This window comes from Balaenoptera acutorostrata, chromosome 3 (assembly GCF_949987535.1).
Source record: "Balaenoptera acutorostrata chromosome 3, mBalAcu1.1, whole genome shotgun sequence".
In the NCBI taxonomy this organism is placed as follows: domain Eukaryota; kingdom Metazoa; phylum Chordata; class Mammalia; order Artiodactyla; family Balaenopteridae; genus Balaenoptera; species Balaenoptera acutorostrata.
In genome coordinates, this window is record NC_080066.1 from 104586390 (window position 1) to 104610456 (window position 24067).

Below are 24067 nucleotides of genomic sequence, written 5' to 3' on the forward strand. Positions count from 1 at the left end.
ATCATGACCTCCGCAGAGTCTCAGAATGGGGGTTGTTTTACTGAGAGGTCAAATGAGGTTGAATTCAGTGGGTACTTTCCATGGTCTTTATTAAGACGCCTTAGAAGAAACTAAGGCACTGTGGTGATCACCGATACCTCATCTTTGTGTTCCACTCGGTCACAAAGTGAATCTTGCCTATGCCCTTGTTCATTTAGAAAACTGCAGAGTTTGGGAGCTCAGGAGTCAGCACTTCCAAATCTTTCTTCAGGTGTTTCTGTTGTAACCTGTCCCCAGCCTGGCATTTGGGACTCACTTTAACTGATCCTGACTTCAGAAGCCTATGATGGAAATTGATAGTGTCTCGATATTGGGGCTATTCCAAGGTGAGAGGAAGTGGAGGTACCATTTGCCTTGGGAGCCCAAGACAACTCCAGCTACAAATACTTCTCATCATGCACCTATATCCTAGGAAAACCCTGTGTTAACTTGACCCAATCATCACCTGAGTGCACACAACTGACCTACCTGTCATTGTGACATTTTCCCGTTGAATGAAGGGAGAAATGATCAAAGGTTTTGGCTGAGACCCATTACATGGAATAAAAGGCCTCAGTACATTGCTACATCCCTTGTGCCTAGAACAGTACCTGGTACCAATCAGATGTTAAGTAAAGTTTTTGAATGAATGAAGACACATAGATCGTATCAATTTTTCATTTTTGCATAATAAATTAATGAAAACTTAGCAGCTTATAAACAACATATAATTATTATCTCACGGTTTTTGTGGATCAGGAATCCAGGCACAGTTTTTCTGGGTCCTCCACTCAGGGTCTCACAAGGCTGCAATCAAAGCGTTGGCCAGGCCGCATTCTCATCTAAAGGGTTGATTAACGGAGAATCTATTCCCAAATTCATTCAGATTATTGGAAGAATTTATTTCCTTGCAGCCATCAGGGTCCTTGGACCACATTTTGACAACTGCTTTACTAGAGTGCAAGTATTATACTATATGTTATTGCAAATATCCAAAAAGAAACACACGTTTACCTATATTAAGGAGGAATAGCAGAGGCTAATGAAACAACTGAACAGAAAGTACCTATGCCATGGTAAAACCATTTAACTCAGGTACGCAAAAGTATCACGTAACAATTATACATATAATATATATATATATATATATTATATGTGATCAATTAAAATGGCAAAAAATAATTTTATTACTTGTGTATATAAACATAGCTTCTGCATGAAGGGAAAATAACAAGGGTCCTTGGGGGTATGAAAGGTGAGAGAACCATTAGAATGGAGACTCACATTCTATAAATACATTTTATTAAGGAAACATTATTACCTAGGAAACAAAACCCTGACGTACCTGATGAAGCAGGTATTTCAGCCTGGATGATATGCCCATCTTAGACAAGAGACTCAGAGGCCACCTGAATGGATGAAACTTACCTTAAACCTACTATGCATCCTGCCTCCTTCTAAGAAGCAGCCCACAATGAAGGATAACATCACGCTTTGAAGGAGTCGCTTGTGGCTCTGCTTCTACCTGCTATTACGTCACTCTTTGGACCTCAGTATAACCTCTAAAATGGGGATAATAATACCTGCCTTATGGGCTATTGTGAGGGTCAGTTTAAATAAAGAAATTGTTTTACAAATGAGAACTTTGAATTTGCTCTAGAATATGTTCAGTGTCAATATAAAAATAAGTTAGTTATCTCTCTTGGCATCTTAGTTTGTCCTCCATATATAAACATGGTTATTATTTTAACCCTCTCCCGTATTAAAAGACCAAAGTTTCATCCAATTGATACTGACTCCTCAGATTCCCGTTACAAGAAAAAATAACTGAGTTGTGCTGAAAATGTTCACTTTCCCTAGGCTTCATTAGATCCAGTGACACCATGTGCATCTGGAAGGCTTTTCTGTTGTCAGACCACAGCATTCCCCACCCTCCACCCATGCAGGAGCTTCAGCACGTAAGGCCCTAGGAAGCCCATGACAAGTACATGGGGTGACTTGCCAATAGCACATGCACTGAAGTAAACACATGGTGCTTAATGTTGCTGCTTTGTTCCACTATAATCATTCCAACTTGTTTATACTAGTAAAAGTTTGGAAACAAACAGAATATCCTGAATATGGGACTGGATAAAAAACAATGGTATATCCTTACGGAAGAATACTATACAGCCACTAAATAGTATAAGGTACACTCTTGCTGCGGGCATGGAATATGTCCAAAATATATTGTCGCTGGGAAAGAGGTAATGGTGTAGAACACTGAATATAAAATGTTACTATTTGTGGGGGGGGGGGGGAGAAGAGGAGAGAAACACTCGCATCTATACTCATGTCAACAAACTTATAAATGTGTTTAACATGTGTAGATTATATAAAGACTGTAAAAGTATACCAAAAAAAAAAACTGAAAAATTATTGCGTCTGGAAAATAAAATTTGGGCCTATTAGACAAGGACCAGAGGAAGACATCCTTTGTACTAGATTTGCTCTCAACGTTTGAATTTACGTCTGCCATTTGCAGGTACAACGCATCTGTATTTTGAACGGAAAAAGTCAAATAGGCTACCGCACTGTAGCCCTTTCTCAGTCGAGTAAGGAAAGGTCCCTGGTCATAGAAAGTTCAAACAAAGTGATGAAATAAAACGTAAATTGCCTTGGTGATGCAGCATAGAGCTGACCTCGAAACTCCCACCTCTCCCCTCGAGGCGGAGAAGCAGAGCGCCGCAGATATCCCTCCTTCCTCGCCCGGCCCTCCTTCCGCACATCACCACCTTCGTGACGGAGAGTTCGTGGTACACAGTAGGCGCTCGTTATCTGAAGCCTACTTACTTATTATCCTGCGGTTTTCCCTCAGTGATTGAAGGAGGCTTTTGAAAGTTCGAAGCCATCTCTAAGAACCAGGAGGTAAAAGTTCTGGTCCCTCTCGGCCCGCGGGGTCCAGGCGGCGCAGCGCCCCCTGCCGGCCAAGGTGGCGGCCGTGGGAACCCGCCTGCTAGAGCAAAGGCGAGGGGAGAGGTGGGGTCGCCCCTACTCCGCGGCCCCTCCTCTCCTGGCAGCGCCTTGTCCTCGGGCTGTGCTTGCAAGTCCTGGGGTTTGTTTCTATGAAGGAAGCGGAGACCCTCGGGGTAGAGCCTCCAGACCCCTCTCAGAAGCCTGTGATCTGCCCCCGCGGTGGCAGAGGCTTTGGGGGTGAAGAGACTCGAAGGAAAACGCTGTGGACCCGGTCACTCGGGGCTCAGGGTCAGCACCATCGGAGTTTTATTAGAGCGGCCGTGCGCAGATCGGTCAGTGAGCCTGGAGAGCATCATCCCATGGTGGGAGCATGGCTTTCCCGACCAGATGCCCACCGTCCCATCACCACAGTCGCGCGCACGCAAGAACTTGCTGACTCTCCGGGCCCGGTTTCCTTCAATCCTGCCCAAGAAGAGGGCGAGGAGGGAAGAAGGGAGAACTAGCCAAGAAAACCGGCAAGGCTGGAGCAAGGCGCGAGCCCAGCACGGAATTTCGCAGCAGCACCTGCCCTCTGCTGGCGGGAAGGCGCATTTACAGATGGCTCCGCGTTGCGGTCAAAGGCCCTCAGCCACCGGAGAGGCTGTGAGAGAGGCAGCCGGCTGGGTTCAGCGAGGGGTGCGGATTCCGGACCGGAAGCGTTAGAAGGAAAGACTGAGGTTCACCAAACAAAAGGGGATTGGATCACCAGCACTTGTCCTACTTGGAAAGGAGGTGTCTACACCAGACCCCTATTAGGCCTCGTGGGTGATCAGTGTGGAGCTTCAGTTGCAAAAGCAGCTGGTAAGGGCTGGCATGGAGCCTAAATCAGTCAGGGACCTTGACATCTCAGGAATATTGTGTCATGGCAATTGATTTGAGGAGGCTTATTCAGCAAACATTTCTTGAGTACCTATGTGTGAGACACCGTTAGAGGTATGTGGGACTCTTCAGAGAATACAGCAGACAAAAAAGAGACAATAAAAATAATAAATATGTAAGTTATATAGACAGGGTGATGAGCTCTATGGGGGAAATAGAGCAGGAAGGAGAACGGAGGGGTGGGGAAACTACGGGTAGCATTTCATTTATTTTTATTTGCCAGGGCAGCTTGTGGGATTTTAGTTCCCCTACCAGGGATTGAACCCAGCCGCCCTCGGCAGCCAGAGTGCAGAGTCCTAACCACTGGACCACCAGGGAATTCTCTACCTGCAGCATTTTAAATTAGGGGTCATGAAAGAGCCAGGAGACAGTGGTGTCCCACACCCAACATGCAGATTGACACAACTATCTGTCTTGAGGGCATTGGGACTGATCTCACAATGCTTTTCACCCTTGTTTGTGTCACAAGAAGCCCCACTGCCAGGTCAGCCTCATCAAGGAGGAGGGAGTTATCAACCATGCCTGATGCTGCTGAGCCTGGAGAATCAACCCTATTGCGGTGGGGAGGTCTTACTTCAAATGCAAGCAGTGCCCCCTAACCCTTACTAATGATGCTGAGGAGTTAATTGAGGAAATTTACAAAGTTCTTGGCCTAGAAGAAGACTGTCTTGTCCAGGAGTGAGTAGGAAGAGGATACGCATCTGAGTCATGTTCTCTGTCCTAGAAGAGGGAATGGAGAGAGAGAGAGCAGGGCATCTCTGTCTCACTTGCCCTAGTTACCAGTCCCTCCTCCTCCAGACTCCAGGCCCTCAGGACTCTCCCTTTCTCCTCTTCCTCACTCGTCTAAGTACTCATTTGAGAAGCTCACTTTGTCATACTTTCCTTCCTCTTCTGTATCGAGTTCCAGCTCCTCCCTCCTTACTTCTCTCTGTCCCACTACCTTGACTCTGCACGTTCTCCTGGAGATCTCTGCAGGTTGTACATAGACCCACCTTGTTTTTTAAATAGCCACGTAGTACTTATGGAATCCTTGTTTCAAGGAGCCATGTGTTTCTTTCCCAGTTCTATCTCTACTTTTCTGTGTCAGCTAGATAAATCACTCCACCATTCTGGTCCTCAGATGTTAAATGAAGGACTTGGAACAAATGTCCAAGTTCCTTCCAACTCAGACTCTTGTAATTCTCTGAATTCCTGATAAAGGAGTAGGGGTGTGTGTGGGTGTGTGTGTGGGTGTGTGGGTGTGTGTAGTGGAATGTCTACAGAAAACGCAATCCTCATTTCTGAATTTTTCTACTATGTAAATCTTATTTTTTTTAAAGATTATACCTAAATCCAGAAGAAATAGCTCGATTACCTGAAATAAAATATATGTATGTATATGTGATGGTTAATTTTGTGTCATCTTGACTGGGCCATGGGGTGCCCAGATGTTCAGTCAAACACTATCTTGGGCATTTCTGTGAGGGTGGTTTTAGATGACATTAATATTGAAATTGGTAGACTGAGTAAAACAGATTGTCTCCCTAATGTGGGTGGGCCTCATCCAGTCAGTTGAAGGCCTGAATAGAACAAAAAGGCTGACGCTTCCCCCAAATAAGACAGACTTCTCCTGCCTGATGGCCTTCAAACTGGGACGTTGGCTTTTTCCTGCCTTTTGACTCAAACTGAAACATCAGCTCTTCATGGGTCTACAGCCTGCCTGCCTGCGTTTGGATTAGAACTACACCAACAGCTCTCCTGGGTCTCTAGCTTGCTGACTCACCCTGGAGATCTTAGAACTTGCCAGCCTCCATAATTGCATGAACCAATTCCTTACTACAAATCTCTTTATATATATTTAATAACATTGGTTCTGTTTCTCTGGAGAAACCTGACTAATGGAGCATGTATATTTATTATTGTTACTGTTGCTTTACTCTTATCGAGAAAAACATTTAACTATTATATCGCAGGCAGCATGCAAATCCCTACCCCTCAGAACTGTTGTTTAATTGAGCAAGATAAAAGATCATCACAGAAGACTACAGGGTGATCTTAGGCCTCTGAGGCTGTCTAGATGTGAAGACTGGCTAACTGGCTAATGCACTTGGGGATACCTGTCAGTCAGCAAACATTCATGGAGTAGTTCCGTTCTTGGCACTCTCCAGTGAGGCTCACCAACTTCTGGTCTAATAGGAAAACAGAAGGCCTAAAACTTATTAAACCTAAGAGAAAGCTTTGATGGGTGCTATACAGCCTAAAATATCTCAGCATCATTCACGATATTTATACCTTATGGAGTGTTGAAAATAAATGCAAAAAGGGTTGAAAATAACAAGAAAGCCACCACCTCTTTGATGCACCTATTTCATACAAGGCAACTGGGATTAAGCCTCACAGTAATGCTGTCCAGTTGGTAACACTCCTACACTTTCTAGTGTTTTCACCTGTGCTCAACATCCAGCATGACCCACCATCAGACTTAGGATGTCTGTGTATCCAGAAAGAATTTTACTGTTTCCCTGGTAGAAAAGGGAAGGCAGACTCCTTGAGTGAGGTCACATGGTTGGTGAATAGCAGAGCTGTGAGTCAAACTCTGATCTTTTTTTTTTAAAGCCCATGCACTTTAACAGACAAACAAGCTTGTTCCTCTCACGTGAGACCGAGGTGAAGTAGGAGATAACGTTCCACACAGGAAAATATCCTGGCTTTGGAGAAAGAACATACCTTAACAATTAGGAGGCCCAAAATTAGCCTGAATGGCATCAAAAGGAAAGCCTTAACTACTAAAAATTATCAGCAGTAATGATGATTGTTGAGAAACAAGTGGAATAGCTCAAACTGAGAAACAAGACAATTAGGGCATAGACCCAGGTAAGCCTGACTGTTCATCTCAGGATTTCCCAGACATCAGATATCCTGCACCATAGCTCCATTCCATCTGTATTATTAATATTTCCTTTTTATCAGCTCAGTTTTTCACACAGTTTTGTTCTAAGCAATAATATATATGAAACCACAGATTTGACACACTGATTATTCATCACGTTAAAATAAACCCATAACAATTAATACCTTAAATATTTCTCTGTGTACTCCTTAACATCAGTCAGCTCACTTCTCAGCAGTTATACACGTTTCATACTTTCATAAACAGCTGTATCTCGAGTTTTAAGTTGAAAAATTCTACCTGGAAAAATGCTTTCACAGAAGAATAAAAAACCCAAGGACACTAGAAAAAATGAAGCCCCAAATCAAAGATTTGGTCATATTTACTCAACTCTGTTCAAAAGAGAGGCTAAACCAAGCAGTGTTTATAATTATAAAATGTTATTACCACTGCATTAGGAAAGCCGTGTGCAGAAAGGTATTGACAGTTGGCATCTCCCTTTCAGCAGGTTAAGGGCACACATCGCAAGAGTACCCTGGGGCTGAAGAAATTGCAAGCGCTAGACATCAGATGACTTTGAGAAACCCTGTGGCCAATGTCCTCAACAGTTGTTTTTACCACAATGCAGAAGACTGTTTCCCAAGACTATATCTTACAATGTCCCTGGATTACAAATAATGGCATGATGACATTGGCTGATAATTCAGTGGCTGCTGATGTGGTGATTAAACTAATGAAATAACAGAACAAGCTCACATTTAGCAGCGTTTTGATACTAAAGACAATATCATGCTGAGAATCCAGTATACTTTCAATATGGGTTTGTATTAATTTCTTTTCAAATAAACAGATCCTCAGCCCAAGGTCTTTCCTGTCAACTAGGTCATTTGGATTTAATTTGAAGGCAATGGAGGGCAATTAAAAATGTGCAGAGGGAATCTATAGAAAAAACTATCAGAAAATGTGTCTGGGGATGTTCTCTGAATACAGTCTAAAGGAGAATGGTCAAGGATAGGGTAGAGTATCACCTAGACTTCTCTCAGGACACTTAACAAGTCTGATGGCTCATAAACACAAATGTCTACAGGAGCCAGATAGGTATCATCATTGAGTGAACAGACAGGATGGGAGTCAGGAGGGAGGAGTGGAATCAGGGAAGAGTTCTTGAGCTTTTTAGAAGTGGCAGTTGCTACTCTGCTCTAGCTGATGGTTACATGGCCACATTTTGGCAGGCTATTTTAAGGCAAACCAGGGATCCATATTTTCTATGTGAAAATCCCTGTTTGGAAAGGTTATCATCAACTCCAAAAATTATTTTTAAATTATTTTAAATTGTTAACAACAACAACAAAACCCACTGACTAGGCCAATCAGATCAGCTCTTGAGCCAGGTAGACTATGACTGGAGTATATGGGTTTTGCCTCATATTATAAACACTTGAGTACAGCCTTGCTGCCCACTGAGACACTAAAGCATCACAGAAGGGGTACAATATACCTAATTCACTTTTATACCCTCATCACCTATAAAAACGCTTCACACACAATATATATGAAAAAAAACGTGCTTAATAGTCAAAGGAATTCCACAAAACAATATGACAAAATAGAGTGCTATTAGCTTGGCCTTCAGTCCTGTCTAGGTCAACATTTGTGTCCATATTTTTTTTTTAATAAATTTATTTATTTATTTATTTTTGGATGTGTTGGGTCTTAGTTTCTGTGCAAGGGCTTTCTCCAGTTGCGGAGAGCGGGGGCCACTCTTCATCGCGGTGCGTGGGCCTCTCACTGTCGCGGCCTCTCTTGTTGCGGAGAACAAGCTCCAGACGCGCAGGCTCAGTAGTTGTGGCTCACGGGCCTAGCCGCTCCGCGGCATGTGGGATCTTCCTGGACCGGGGCACGAACCCGTGTCCCCTGCATTGGCAGGCAGACTCTCAACCACTGCGCCACCAGGGAAGCCCTGTGTCCATATTTATATAAGGACAACAGTGGTAACAGGATCACATTTTCAGATGAGAATATAGAAAGGTAGTAAAAATTACGTGGATTAATTTTGTTGAAGGATTATAGTATGCCAGTTCAAGAGTCTAATTCCAATTTTTCTCACCTAGAAGCTGGACCAGTGATTTAACCTCTATCTCTTAGGACTCAGTCCTTCTCCACCTTTGTGCATTGTTCCACACCAATTCCTTCACCTAGAATGCCCAGCCTTTCCCTAATGCTGAGCAAACCCCTGCTTATCCTCACGGCCCTGCTCTGATGGAGTCTACTCCTGGAAGCCTTCCTGGACCCATCAGGGGAAGTAACTTCCTCCACCCCTTGAACTCCCACTAAGGCATGTTTATATAAGTGATATTACTTCTATCACAAAATCAGTTTCTCTACTTTCCACAGGCCACTTGGGGATCTAGACTGCACTTCATGTATCTTGATATACCTTGTGGGTAACACAGTTTCAGGAATAGAGTACACTGTCCATAAATGGGTGGTTTACAAAAAAAGATAAAATTCCCAATTTACATAGTGAAATACAAGCACTAAGAACGTACATGACAATTGTGTAGAAAACAGCACATATGTGAATAAATCCAAGATTCTAGAAACCTAGACTGGAGTCCTTTATACAACACCAGATGTTCATTCTTTTACAGATTTTACAGAAAGACTTTTGTGTTTTTTCAGGTTGTTAGTTGACATAGAGTAGAAGCAATGATCAGGTCCAGACTGAAAATTAGAGAAAGTAAATCCAATGCAAGTGAAACAGAGGAAGAAAACTCAAGAAGTACTTAACAAACTGTTCTAACACTTTGCAAAACTGAACAGCAAAAAAATCAAAGACTCAGTTTGCAGCATCAGGAGGTGATGAGATGCAGAATGTTTGTGTGAAGAGAAAACAAGGGGCATTACTAAAAACAAAAAGGAACCTGGGTTTCTCCTTTGCAAACAGCCTTCCCTGGCTCTATTTGTTCCAACTATTAGGACTCTTTTTTTGTTGGCCGTGCCGTGGGGCTTGCGGGATCTTAGTTCCCCAACCAGGGATTGAATCCGGGGCTTCAGCAGTGAAAACACGGAGTCCTAACCACTGGACCACCAGGGAATTCCGGGCCTCTTTTTACATAACATGGCTCTTTAGTGGGCTAGAGTAGGATTAAAGAGTTGAAGGGGGTTGGGGGAAGACTGAACTGGCCTGTAGAATCTTAGGAGATTTTATTGATATCTGATGCCATAGTACTTTCAGAGCTTGGATAAAGGCACCCTACTGAGTTCCAAATGGAAATTTGGGGGCTTCCCTGGTGGCGCAATGGTTAAGAATCCGCCTGCCAATGCAGGGCACGCGCGTTCGAGCCCGGGTCCAGGCAGATCCCACATGCCGCGGAGCAACTAACTACTGAGCCTGCACTCTAGAGCCTGTGAGCCACAACCACTGAGCCCACGTGCCACAACTACTGAAGCCCGCGCGCCTAGAGCCCATGCTCCACAACAAGAGAAGCCACCGCAATGAGAAGCCCGCGCACCGCAATGAAGAGTAGCCCCCGTTCACTGCAACTAGAGAAAGCCAGCGCACAGCAACGAAGACCCAATGCAGCCAATAAATAAATAAATAAATGTCCCTTTTTAAAAAATAAAAACGTAAATTTGGAGCAAGGTTTGTACAAGAAAAAGAAGATAGCACCTCCCATAACACATTCCACTCCTCTCCTGGTTTTAGCCCTTAAAACAAGACTTGGCACATATAATGCAATCAGTAAAGGATTCCACTAATTTAGAAATGAAAAATAATTTCCATATCATAAATAAATATATTTTCTCATTATATACCTTTCTCTCCTCTCTCTTTTCTCTCTCTTTTTCCACCCCTTTCTTCTCACATTTCTTCTTCATTTTCTAGACAACCTCCTGGGCTGAGTAGCTAGGTTGCCCATGTTGGTTCTCAAAAACACTGACAGATCCTTCCAGAATTCTCTCTTGAATTAGTTCCTGCTGCAGGGCAGTATATTAGAAATGGTATTTCTAGAAGGCGTGGAGAAGTTAATGAGGAACCCAAGTTTCCTTGGGATTCCTCTCTGGAGACTGGAATAGAAACTGCTAAATAAGTAAGCTGTTGAACAGTGGAGGCCCCTGGCCCAGATGACTACATTTGGGATAATTTTAAGGTTTCCTTCAGAGAGTCATGAACTGAGAGCAGGAAGACTTCTACATCCTCTCACTGCCATGGCCACTCTGGTGCCTCTGTCGAAGTCCCAGGTCCTTAGGAGAGATACGGGAGATTCCCAGTGGGTGTCCAATCCTTTGTACCTCTAGAGAAGCTCCTATATGAGCAAAACTCATGTTCTGAGGATGTCAGGGATCCATTCATGCCATCCCATGCAGAGGGGAGCACTGCTCTGTGACACTATGTGGACTGGAGTTCCCCTACTCCTCTGTCCTATATCTGTAGGGAGCCCTGGCAGGGTCTACTCAACCAGTTTTTTTAAAATGTATGAGCCCTCTGGAACCAGCTTGCTCTCTTCAACATAGGTTTTTGCCAAAGGAGATACCCTAAACATACGGTGCACCCCAGCTCCCTCTTCAGAGGCAGCCCGGAATAAATGGGAACACTTGGCTTTTGAGGGAGACACTCCTGGTTCTGCGCTATTGTCTGTTAACTGTGTGGCCCTCTGTTTGATCACCTTTAAAATGAGACTAATGGGGACTTCCCTGGTGGCACAGTGGTTGAGAATCCGCCTGCCAGTGCAGGGGACACGGGTTCGAGCCCTGGTCCGGGAAGATCCCACATGCCGCGGAGCAACTAAGCCCGTGCGCCACAACTACTGATCCTGCGCTCTAGAGCCCGCGAGCCACAACTACTGAGCCCGTGAGCCTAGAGCCCGTGCTCCGCAACAAGAGAAGCCACCCAATGAGAAGCCTGCGAACCGCAATGAAGAGTAGCCCCCGCTCACCGCAACTAGAGAAAGCCCGTGCGCAGCAACAAAGACCCAAGGCAGCCAAAAATAAAAATAAATTAATTAAAAAAAAGAAATGAGACTAATGGTATCTACCTCATGGGTTGTCATGAGGGTTAAATGAGTCAATTTATGTAAAGTGCTTACCCCACAGAAGTTGCTTGAAAATGAGAGCTTGCAATTTGCTCTAAAATTCTCTCTATATGAAACTAAATTAGCTGTTCTTACTTGTATCTAGTTTATCTAACACATATAAATAGGTATTTGCTTTCTCTAGGATTAAAAGACCAGAACTTTGAAACTATAATGCTGACTTCCATGTGCACATATGTCACTGGGCTCTCACAACAAGGAAACGTCCCCTGGTCGTGTTGTTATGTTCTGAAAAATAATAGTCTCCCAGGCTTCCTTGGGGTCAACGATACTGGGTGCATCTGGAAGACTTGGTGCTGCCAACTCACAACTCCCCTCCACCCCACAGCTTGCAGGAGCTTCAGTGCTGGGGTCTTGGGAGCGTTAATCATGTATGGGAGTGAGCTGGTCAACAGCTGAATACAAAGGGTTTGATGTTGCTGTTTTGTTCCAGGATATACATTCTATCTTGTTTCTAGCAGTAAAAGACTGGAACAAACTGTATGATTGTATCTATGATTAAATAGCCACAGATGAGAATACCATGCAGCCATTAACTAGAGTGAGGTACATCCTTCGCCAAAACATAGTAGTTAAAAAATAAGGTGCGGAACACTGTATATGATACTACTATGCGTGGGGTAAATGGAAGAGATACACACAAACACACACAAACCTCTATACATACCAATAAATATATATAGGTGTATAGGCATATATATTATGTATCGACTGTGAAAAGATACAAAGAAACTAAATATCTGTTGCTTTTAGAAAAGAAACTGGGGCCTAAAAGACAAATATTAAAGGAAGATATTCTTTTCACTGGATACACATCGCTAATGTTTGAGGTTATATTTTTACCATACGCCCGTACTATCAGAGACAGAGATACAAATGATGATAGTGAGAGAGACAGAGAGAGAGAGACACGCTCACAGAGAGCGCCTGCTCTTGGAGCAGAAGAGAGAAGCGCTCTGCTGATACTCTCTCCCTCCTCCCCTGGTCCTCCTCCATCTTCACTCTACTGTTGGCGGCTCATGGTACACAATGGATGCTCAGTAGATGTGTCTGCTGCTGCTCTTCTGTCTTTGAAAAAGTGTGACTATCCCAAGGCAGCAGGTAGAATAAGGCAGGGGGCCAGTTCTCCGCGGAAGGGTAAAAATCTTGTACTTTGGCAGCTGATCTGTTTTAGGATATTGAAACCTATGTGTCTATTTCTCTGTTGTTCCTCTCAGGGCTCAAAAAGGCTTTTAAAAGATAAAGCCGGTCTCAGCCTTGCTAAGCAGAGCCAAGAGGGAAATTTCGACCTGTTGCTCTCGGCTCGTGGGGAGGCAGCAGCATAGCGCCCCCTGCCTGCCGGTGCGGTGCGCGGCGCCTCCGCCACAGAAGAGGGTAGAGCCGCCAGAGGAAACGCTGTCAGCCAGGATCCGTTTTATGAGAACAGCTCGTGAGCAAATTGCCTCCATGACTCAGAGAGCATAACCCTAGGGCGGGATCAAGGCTTCCCGAAGTAGATGCTGCCCCGCTCCCACCCCACGCACTGCGAACGCTGCGAAGATTCCCCAGGCGAAAGGGTGACCAGGGAAAAGCCGGCCAAGTGGCAAGTCTCAGCCTAGGATGTCACGGGGGCCCTGCACTCATCTGGCAGGCAGGGCAATGACGCGCGGAGGAGACAGCATAGCCATTCTCCCGTCGTACACCCATGTCTCCTCACCCCACTCCCTGTCACTTGAGGCGCCCTGAGAGAGATGGTGGGCTGGGGTCAGTGAGCTGTGCAGATTCGGGGAAGAAGTCTAACGAGGGGGAAGCACCACAAAAGGCGGTCCAATTAAGGCGCTGGGGCGCTGAGATCCTCAGACGGCCCACGGAGGACCCGGTGACCCGGGAGTCCAGCCCTCCAGATGAACCTGCTGATTCCGCACACAGGCCACTCGGATGTGCCAGGACCAGATCCTCGACCTGTAAGGACAGTCAGAGGGCTGGGACCCCAGAGATACCACTTGGTGGTGAGTTTTCAGAGGCGGAAAACTCATTCATTCCGGCACCTGGTAGGTATGGCGCTGCACGTCATTTACCCTTTGCAAGCTCCGGCGAAGGAAGGTATTGAGGGACTTGCAGACCCTAGAGACCATTCCCCTGTGCTGCGTCATCACGTGGTGGTACTGACTGGACCCACGCGGGATCCTGGACCTGGGGTAGTCATGATGACGCTGTGGCAGTCCTGGGCCTGGGAGAAAAACAGTCTGATCTAGCAGCAGAAACTGGAGGAGGGTCCACGTCATAACCGTGTTTTCTGTGAAAGGCACGCAGTGAGAATGTCTCTTCCCCGAGACGCAGTGTCTTCCCCCCTCCTAGTCAGCAAATGTAGTACTGCAAGTTCTCGCCACTCTGTTGGAATTTTCTGACACTCCCTCTTCTGCACCAGTTCCGGACACTCACTTGGCCACACCCTCTTCTACTTGACGCATCTCCTTTTTCTTCTCTAGGGCTTCCCCTTCCTTTATTCCCCATCCCTCTGCACTGGCCCAGCACATTCCTAATCACAGTGCTGGGGTCTAGATTTCTTCAAGGAACTGAGGTAGAGGGAGCTGTCACACAAGAAGAGGCCACATCTCACCTCCTTCTAAACGTGGTGCAGAGATCTCATCTTATCCCAAAGGATCTATGATCCTCACCTAATCGCTCCTCAGTAATTGCCATAATTTACATTTGTGAAGTGGTTTAGGGATTACAGAGCTTTTTTTTTTTTTTTTCTTTTTTCTTCCCATCTGATCCTCACCACAACCTTATGAGTTAAGGCAAGCATTTTTACAATCCCATTTTATAAAGAGATAACTGACTCTCAGAAAGTTTCAGCGACCTGCCCGAAGTCAGACAGCTAAAAAGTGAGAGGCAGGCTAGAATAATGGTGAGCCCTTCAAATTCAATAAAAACAAAGTTCTCCACCATTAGAAACCTGCCTCATGCTGCAAACTAAGAAAGCCTCCCCAGCCTCCTCTTCCTCTCATGCTCACTTTGCCTTATTTATAACTACCTCACTCAGCCCCTTACCCACTCTTCTGCCCAGGACCACAGAAGGGTCGCCACAGCTATTGCTACCCCTCCAGTGAGAATCCTCACTCCCACAGTCTTGATCTCATGTGCGCAGCCCCCTTTAATAGGCCCTGGGGCTGAGGATCTCGCAGAGTTAGAGTTGAGGATTCTGTGGCTGGAGAAGTGTTGAGGGTCTTTCCCTCCCAAGGTGTATTGTTCTATTGCCCAGGGAGGGAGGGACTGCATGTGGTGGGGCTGAGTAAGGAGTACTGTCCCATTATCTTCCAGGGATGAAAGTTGAGACTTTCAGTCTTGACACTCAAATAGGACCTCAAGCAATATGTGACGAGACTGCATAGCAGGAGCCCAGTGGTCCTTGGGGAAATCAGACCCAGGCATGGCCTGGAGGGTGAAAAGAAGCAAATAGAAAGCAGCCCCAACTCCCGGACTCCCCAGATAATTGTCTCCTCTCCTTGAGCCTCTTTTTTTTGCCACAGGTTGTAAGGGGAAGGAATCCAATTGTTCCATTTCATCTGGAAGAGCAGTGGTAAGGAAGAAGAGAGTCTAACTAGAAAGCGTAAATCCTTTCACCAAATGCAACCCAGTCTGAGCAACAAGCCAGCCTCCACCCTGACTGTCCTCTCCCCTAAGTAGCCCTGGGGCTCTCTCATTTGAAGCCAGGAAATCAAAGGGCCTGGGGATGAGAATATTCATAGGTTCCCAGTGAAGAAGGGTCCCTCAGAGTCAGCTGGAAGGAAGGGAAGAGGACCTGAGGACGGAAGGCAGGAAAAGCAGGAGCTGAGATCTGAGGAAAAGAATTGGTGCTGACTGTGTAAGTAACGCTGCTCCTCTAATGCCCTCCCAGGTTCCATGAAGAAAAATCCTAACCCCCTAGTCCTCTCCTCCTTCCATCATGAGAGCCAGAACTTTGGTCTCAAGACTTTTTTGGTCACAGTCCACACTTGGGGACAGCTCTCTAAATGCCTCATCAACTTCATGCACTGCAGACTGGGTCACCCTCTTGCTCAGCCAAGTCTTTGCTTTTCTATTAGTTGGTTCTTTCAGCCTGACCGCTCAGCCCTGATTGGCCTTCTTCCTCCTGGATTCAGGGCTTGCCCTGTGCTTCAGACCCTATTCTGATCTGCCACAGGCGCTTAGACAAGAATCATTATCCCTCATCTGGAAAACTGAAGTAAAAGATAGACACACGTTCACTTATGATGCATGGTCCATAGCACTTGCTAAGCAGATCTTTACCGAATGAAAGGGAGCCACCCCCTAGGCGAAAGGAGAGTGCCTGAGTCCCTAAACCCGGCCTCTCAGCCATCTAGCCATTCACAGCATGGTGGGGTGATAACAGGGCTTCTCCTATCCATAGAGCTCTCCAGGGTCTCCCAGATCCCTATGCTGGCATCTACATGATCACCGCTAGAGAGTGCTTTCTCATATGTCTAAATGCCTTTGGGACGAATGTACTGCAATTGTGACCCCATTCAGCTTGTTCTTGTTTTGGAGGAGATGGAATATAAAAACAAACTACATGTTGACTCTTCTTAGTGTTGCAAAACTTTTTCTTCCCCAGGCCCTCTCCTTTAACTTTTCCTTTAGGTTATAATTCTCAGGCTTTCAATCTTCCCATCTCACTCTTGGCAACGCTGGTGAGCAGGATTAAGTCCATTCTTCTCTGGAGACAGTTAGTGTATGTTCCCATCACTTTCTCCTATACTGTGGCCTGACTCTCTGCTCTGCCAAGGCACCAGGGGCCCCATGCCAGATGGAGCTGCCATGGGAAAGGGAAAGGATCATGTAGGTCTTGCCTGTCTTGTGCCCTGTGGCTCTAGCTGCCAGTCTCTCCTACCCAAGAAGTCATCTCTGCTTCTTATTAGGGGCTCAGGGATCACTGAAGTCCTGCATTGTGTTAAAGAGACCCAGGGAATGCAGCTCATGCTTGCCAGCTGCTACTACATGGGAGTTTGTAGCCAAGGTGGCATGATTTGCCTATGTCTGTCCCAGGGAAGTGAAGGGATGAATATGTACCTCTAGGCAGAAAATAAAAACCAGAGTCGGGCTTCTCTGGTGGCGCAGTGGTTGAGAATCTGCCTGCTAATGCAGGGGACACGGGTTCGAGCCCTGGTCTGGGAGGATCCCACGTGCCGCGGAGCAGCTGGGCCCGTGAGCCGCAATTACTGAGCCTGCGCCTCTGGAGCCTGTGCTCCGCAACGAGAGAGTCTGCGATAGTGAGAGGCCCGCGCACCACGATGAAGAGTGGCCCCCGCTTGCTGCAACTACAGAAAGCCCTCGCACAGAAACGAAGACCCAACACAGCCAAAAATAAATAAATAAAAATAAAATTAAAAAAAAAAAAAACAGAGTCAAGGGAAAGAAACTAAATGTGTAAAAAGTTTTTCTAATGTCAGCCTTGAGAATGGTTGACTAACTTGCTGAAATCACTTCCAGGCCTCTCCTCCAGCCAAGCTGAACCATGGACAGCCACCTCCAGGTCTTATTCTGGCTCTGCCTGGAACATCCTTCCCCACGTGGTTTTCCAGGGTAATTATTTATCCTCCCAGATTCAGCGTGGTGTCATCTCCTGCAGGAAACCTTCCCTGTCCCCTGCCGCACCCTCACCAGACCTGCAGGTAGGCCCCCATCTTCCCCATTCACCTCTGTATTATTATTATCTGATTATTGGTATGTTTTTCCCCAGCCGTCCGTCAGTTCCTGAAGGGCACAGTATGCAACACCAGTCTCTGATGTCTCTGCCTAGAATGTTATCTGTCATTTGGAAGGGACCCTATAAATGTTCACAGAATAACAAAATTGGGATCAATGGATCAAAGAACACAAACAATCCTTTCGGCTCTTGATATATTGCAAACTGCCCTCCAAAACGTTAACACCTATTTATAATGCCATCTGCTGTGGAATATAAGTTTCACTGCAACCTTGTTATTTTAATGGGAGAAACTGTGTCCTAATGCTTTTTTTGGGGGGGGGGTGTAATTTTGGCTGTGCCACGCGGCGTGCGGGGATCTTAGCTCCCTGACCAGGGATCAGACCCGTGCCCCCTGCAGTGGAAGTGCGGAGTCTTAACCACTGGCCCACCAGGGAAGTCCCTATCCTAATGTTTTAACATGTATTTCTTTACTAGTGAGGTTAAATAGTTTCCCCAATTTTTATTTCACTAATCATAATCCTCTACTGTGAACTGTCTCTTTATATCTTAGTAATCATTTTCTGACAGCTTGCCAAGGCTACCGCCAAATTTCTTTCTCCCCTTAAGCAAGGAGCCACAGGCCCAACCTTGCAGTTGAATGAAGGACTTGTTTCCTAAGCTCTGTAGATCCATATCAACATGCCCCAGAAGGGCAGCTTACAACCTAAGTTTGCTACAAGGCCCAAGACAGGTAAGATTCTCCACGTTACAGACTTTATTTTCTTGGTAGGAGCTACAGATAAGAAATACAGTCTGACAGTTTTCAGCAGATGCCTAAAATTTATGGAAACGTGCAAGTCTGTAAAAAAAAAAGATCTATCCCATCTATCCCTTGAAATTTGTCAAGTCTGTTCTCTAGAACTTCTTCCCTTAAACCTCTCGATGGAGAGGGAAAGCAGGAGTAGGCAGCATGTGGTTTTGCCAGAGCACAGGTCAAGGACATGCCCACACTGAAAACTTCTTAGCCAGCTTTGCAGTCAGCTGGTTAACTTGTTGCGATATAAATTTGAAAGACAAAGTCTTTTTCTCCAAAAAGTGTGGCCTGAGAGATCCTATTCTATCCCTATACCTCTCCGGCATGAGGGAGGCCTCTCCCGTTTCCTCTGATAGATAGTTACGTAAAGCGCGTTGTCACCATGGTGACAATGACTTTTCACAGTACATGCTAACTAGAGAGCATTAGGGAACATTTCTGGGTACTGTCTCAAGCCACACAACGTGCTTGCCACACTCTCAGCCACCATTCAGGCTGTGAAGGCTGCTGCAGTGCACTTCAAAGTTCACATGTACAGCTAGTCCCCATTTTAGGCCAGAGCTCTTTATCCCTTGATCTCTGAAGAAGCAGGGTTCTTTCAGTCTGAACTCTGGGTCCAGCCTTCATGGCTCAAGTAGAAACTACCCTCCTTAGGTCCATACAAAGTCAACTTGAGAGCTCATCTGTATTCTGTTTAGAGAACATTTCTAAACTAGTCTCTTCCTGGCCGACAATTCTAACCTTTTCCTGCCCTGAAAACATTCTCTTCTTGTTTAAAAGTTCACGAACTATAGAGCATCCAGAGAGCCAGCAACCATCTCTTTCAGGAACTCATCCAACTCACTCAAAAAATTTTTTGATCAGATGCTTATTAGGAATCTGCTCTGACTATATGCCTGACTTTGCCTAAGTGCTGAAGATATAGCCAGAACTACCCTTAGGCCCAAGAAAGGAGAGCCCCTTCCCTGGGCCTCACATTTGAGGAAGCCCCACAAGTAACTAATGTAGACATATAAATAATAAATTTACTAAACAACAGATGTGCCTCTGTTACTTGGGATCCAGTGCAACCTATCATCCTAAACTTCTGCTTTCGGACTGACATGGCTCTAATCCAGGGGAAACACTTTTCCACATCTCTTGCCCAAATCCTTAAAGGTGACTATGTCGAGTGACAAGACTCCTTATAGATTGTGCCTCTTCCAGGATAGGAGACAGGCACTGCTTCCAAATACAGGAAGGACTAGGCAGCAGAAGCATATAGGAAAAAAAAGACAAATTTGTCAAATTCTTCCTCTCAGAGAGCATGACCGCAGTGCATTTTTATATTATGATGTAACATGGTACAAAGCACCTATTTCTTTTTTCCCTTCATGTTCCAATGCACAGTTCTGAAGGTACTCAAAAATTAGCACAATATCCCCAATAGTTGTACTTAGCAGCTGAGGCACAGTTTGCAATAGACAACAATGTCTTTACTCTTAAATTTGTATATGTAGGCTTGGACAATATGTGTGAACTTGATACAAATTCTTTATAACTATCTATGTATCTAGATAATGCTTTAAGAAATGGTAAAAATCACAGTGTAAGTTATAGTACTTTATATAATAAAATAGTCCTTAACATTTAATGTGATCATGTTAATTTAACATATGCAACCCCATTACAGTGTGAGAACATGGTATATAAAACTACCAATTCATTTCCAAATCTAAGTATTGCTTTAAGAACTGTATTAACAATACCAGTTGCTATCGACTTAACAGAGCAAAATATTTTCAAATTACATTAACTTTTAAAAACTAATAACTACAATGATTCAAGAAAGACTGGCTAATTTGACATCAATTGCTGTCCAAAGAACATAAATTATGTAGAAATCTGGACTGGAACAACACAGTGATTTTGCTGAAATGAGGGCCAAAAAAATTTTTCAGCTGTGCCTTTAGAAGGTCGATCTGTCTGCCCTGCTTCCTTTAAACAGAAGACGTCCCACACACCATCAATTCTCTGCTGCTTTCAACTCCAGTGATCTTGCCCAGACTTTGGAAGGAGAAATTGGAAGGGACATGATTATATGGAAGTTAGAGAGCTATTTCTGGTACAGAGGATTTGTGTGACTATAGGAAGGAGGCTTGAGGAGAAGCACGTTAGATTCCGAGGCTCTTCACATGTTTCTGGGTCACTGATGCTATCAGCATTTGAGGTCAGTGAGCAGAGGCTGGAGATTTCAAGCATGGGTGGGTCATGCATTTTTTGCCCCCTCCCATCCCAGGGGCCTGTAGATTCCCCTTTAGCCTCCTCTGCTTTCAGCCATACTTTCAATGACCATTTCCTTTTCTTTTCCCAAGATCCTTACCAACCAGGACTGGAATCATCTTTAGTTTGAACCATATTGTATCAAGAGCTGGAGCAGAGCTAGAGAATGCTTCATAGAGAGAACATCAGGATCAGAAAAAGGAACAATCTTGATCATTTTTGAAAGCTCTGAATCCCCAGCAAGGAGCCAGAGAGGGCTCTAAGGAAACAGAAGATGAACAGAAGTGATTTCTGAATGAGCTGGAAATGAGGAAGAATGGAATAAGAACCATAGGACAGGAGGGAGAGCTGAGTTAGTTGGGGCGTGGTAACTAGAAACCAAATTCAGGATTGACTTAGGAAGGGACCTGGGAGCTGGGGAAAGTTAGGAAGAACCATGCCAACCACAGGGGGGCACTGAATCCCCATGGGCTAGCCTGGAGTGTGCAGGGCCCACAAAGCAGAGAGGTCAGTCAAGGACAGCAAAGCCCTTCTCCCTTGCTCCCAGCAGACAGCATCTCTCCCTCTACCTAACTCTCGGGTTCCTTATAGATGCAGAGGCATCTGTAGGAGAGAGACACACAGAGTCACCACCCGTTTCACACACCACCTCCATGACAGATACATAACACACACACGCTCTCTCCTATGTACACACAACTGTAATTTACTCCCTCTTCCGAAGATTACCCTGCTAACAGTGTTATCTTTTTAGGCAAATGTACTGAGAAGACCTGCCTTCCCTTCCATAACGAGCAACAGCAGCTATTGCCAGTCAAGGCTGTGAGTTCTTTGCCTTTTCCTCATGTTTCTCTAGGAGCTGGCTGGTCCACTGACTCCAATTATGCTGTTTCTTTTCTTTAGTGTGGCATTTCAGCACTGCTGGCTGCCTGCCCTGTGCGCCGTTAGCCTCCCCATCCCTGGCCATCATGGAGCCACCTGCTGCTGGTCAAAGACGTTTGATGATTTCTGGAAATCATTGGTAATCATGAGACAAACCCTCCTTTTTGTTATAAAAGCAACTTGCCCCTTCTACTCAGGGAGCTAGCACTTTTTTCCCCATCTTCTCCCTTGTGCACAAGCTATCTTTTTTTATATATATATAAATTTATTTATTTATTTTATTTATTTTTGGCTGCGTGGGGTCTTCGTTGCTTCACTCGGGCTTTCTCTAGTTGTGGCGAGCGGGGGCTACTCTTTGTTGCGGTGTGCGGGCTTCTCATTGCGGTGGCTTCTTTTGTTGTGGAGCACGGGCTCTAGGCACACTGGCTTCGGTAGTTGCGGCACGCGGGCTCAGTAGTTGTGGCTCACCGGCTCTGAAGCGCAGGCTCAGTAGTTGTGGCGCACGGGTTTTGTTGCTCCGCGGCATGTGGGATCTTCCCGGACCAGGGCTCGAGCCTGTGTCCCCTGCATTGTCAGGCGGATTCTTAACCACTGCGCCACCAGGGAAGTCCTATGTTTTTAATTGAAGCATAGTTGATTTATAATATCATGTTAGGTTCAGATTCGTTTCCCTTACAGTTATTACAGAGTATTGAGTATAGTTCCCTGTGCTATACAGTAGGTCCTTGTTGGTTGCCTAAGAGTCTTGTGGAAGCAATTATTCATTTCTGTGGTACTGCTGTCCAAAAATATGGAAAGGGCCTGATAACACCCTCACATATATACACATAGCTGTAATTTACTCCCTCTTCGGAAGATTACCCCAATAACAGCTGTTGCCAGTCAAGGCTGCTGCTGGTTGGAGTTCTTTGCCTTTTCCTCATGTTCTACCACAGCTTAAAAATATCAGGGCTTTTAATGGTACTCTGTCTGTGCTCATACTAAGCTTGTATGTTCTTCCTGACACCAAGCTTTGCCTCATAAGATAGAATGGCAGGAGACCAAGGGAGAAGTGAATGATGATTCATCTTGGAAAAAATATTCTTGGATCAAAAGTAGAGGTTTAAAAAAAAAAAAAAAAAAAAAAAAGTAGAGGTTTCAGGGGGTAGGGGTGGGCAAAATGGGTGCAGGGGGTCAAAAGGTACAAACTTCATTACGTATTCAATGAAATGAATAAGTAATGACAGCATGGTGACTATAGTTAATGCTGTATTGCATAATTGAAAGTTTCTAAGAGAGTAGATCTTAAAAGTCCTCATCACAGAAAAAAAAAAAAAAAAGAGGAGAGGGTCTTTGGATGGCATGTATTCCCCATCAGCCTTCTGAAAGACAACAAAGAGAAAATTTCAGTTATGAAGAGAGTAAAGCATTTATTCTGAGGGGCGCCTCAGGAAAAGAAGTGGACTGACCCCCTCAAAAGTAGTCAGAAATTCTCTGAGCAGCCCTGGGATTTTAAACATCCCTCTATCAATATCACTTACTGGGAGGAAGAGTACAAAATTCTAGACAAATATGCAGTCCCCACTGCAGCAAGAAGAGGATCTTGTGAGGCTGGAAAAGACCTCAGAATGTCTGATTTAAGGGGCAAATATTTTAAATAACATTTTTTAAAATGTTTCTAATTAGAGAAGTAACACGTATTCAATAAAGAATTGTTAGGAAATTTGGAAAAGTTACAAATCTTAAAAAAAAAAAAACCTAGTCAGCTGTAATCTCACCAACCACTCTCTGTATTTGCAAATTTCCAACCAGTATTTTTTTCTGATTATATTCAAAACTAAAATGTGTGATATGATACATATTATTTCATGTTCTGCTTTTTTATTTTATTTTTAATTTTTTTTTGGCTGCTTTGGGTCTTCGTTGCTGCTCGCGGACTTTCTCTAGCTGCAGTGAGCGGGGGTTACTCTTCGTTGCAGGGCGCAGGCTTCTTCTGTTGCGGAGCACAGGCTCTAGGCTCACGGGCTTCAGTAGCTGCGGCACGTGTCATGTTCTGCTTTTTTGCTCAGCAATATAAAAGGAATGTTTTCCCACTCCCATAAACTTTCTCCTAGGGAGGAATTTATGGCAGCTTAGTTCGCCATCCTACGTTGGTGCCATCACTTGTTTAACCTTTTCTCCTATTGCTGAGTATTTCAGTTATTTTCCCTACTCAGGACAGCAGCCTGAGAGCTGATAACTGAAACGTGGCCCTCAGTGGTGGTGGCCTTTCCTCATGAGCTCTTTCAAGTGCTCGTGATCACCAGGGTGGGGACTTGTTCTCCTTAAAGTCCTTGGTTTTTGTTTCAGTTTAGAGTGTTAACAACATACCTCAGTGCTGGTGAAACAAAAGGGATATCTGGGCCAGCCTCAATGGCTGTTGGTATTTCACAGATGAAACACTGAAAATTCAGGATGGATGGACCAAAGCAACCCCAGACTTACCATGTGCTTGCTTGACTTCACCTACTTACAGTTTCATTCTACTAAAACTTTTCTCGAGGTGAGCAAAAAACAAAATGAATGTACTGTTCCAGAATTTTTCTTTACCTATTTTATAAAAA

The 24067-nt window shown here is 44.9% G+C and overlaps 1 long non-coding RNA gene across 5 annotated transcripts in view; it reads right to left on the reverse strand.

Moving 5' to 3' along the window:
• The window catches only part of LOC103015769 (uncharacterized), a 36406-nt gene that overhangs the window by 3034 nt on the left and 9305 nt on the right, over positions 1-24067 (reverse strand). For all 5 annotated transcript variants that reach the window (XR_009007632.1, XR_009007634.1, XR_009007631.1 and 2 more), the window contains one exon: positions 762-860. This is a non-coding gene — a long non-coding RNA (uncharacterized LOC103015769). The remainder of the gene's footprint in view (positions 1-761; positions 861-24067) is intronic.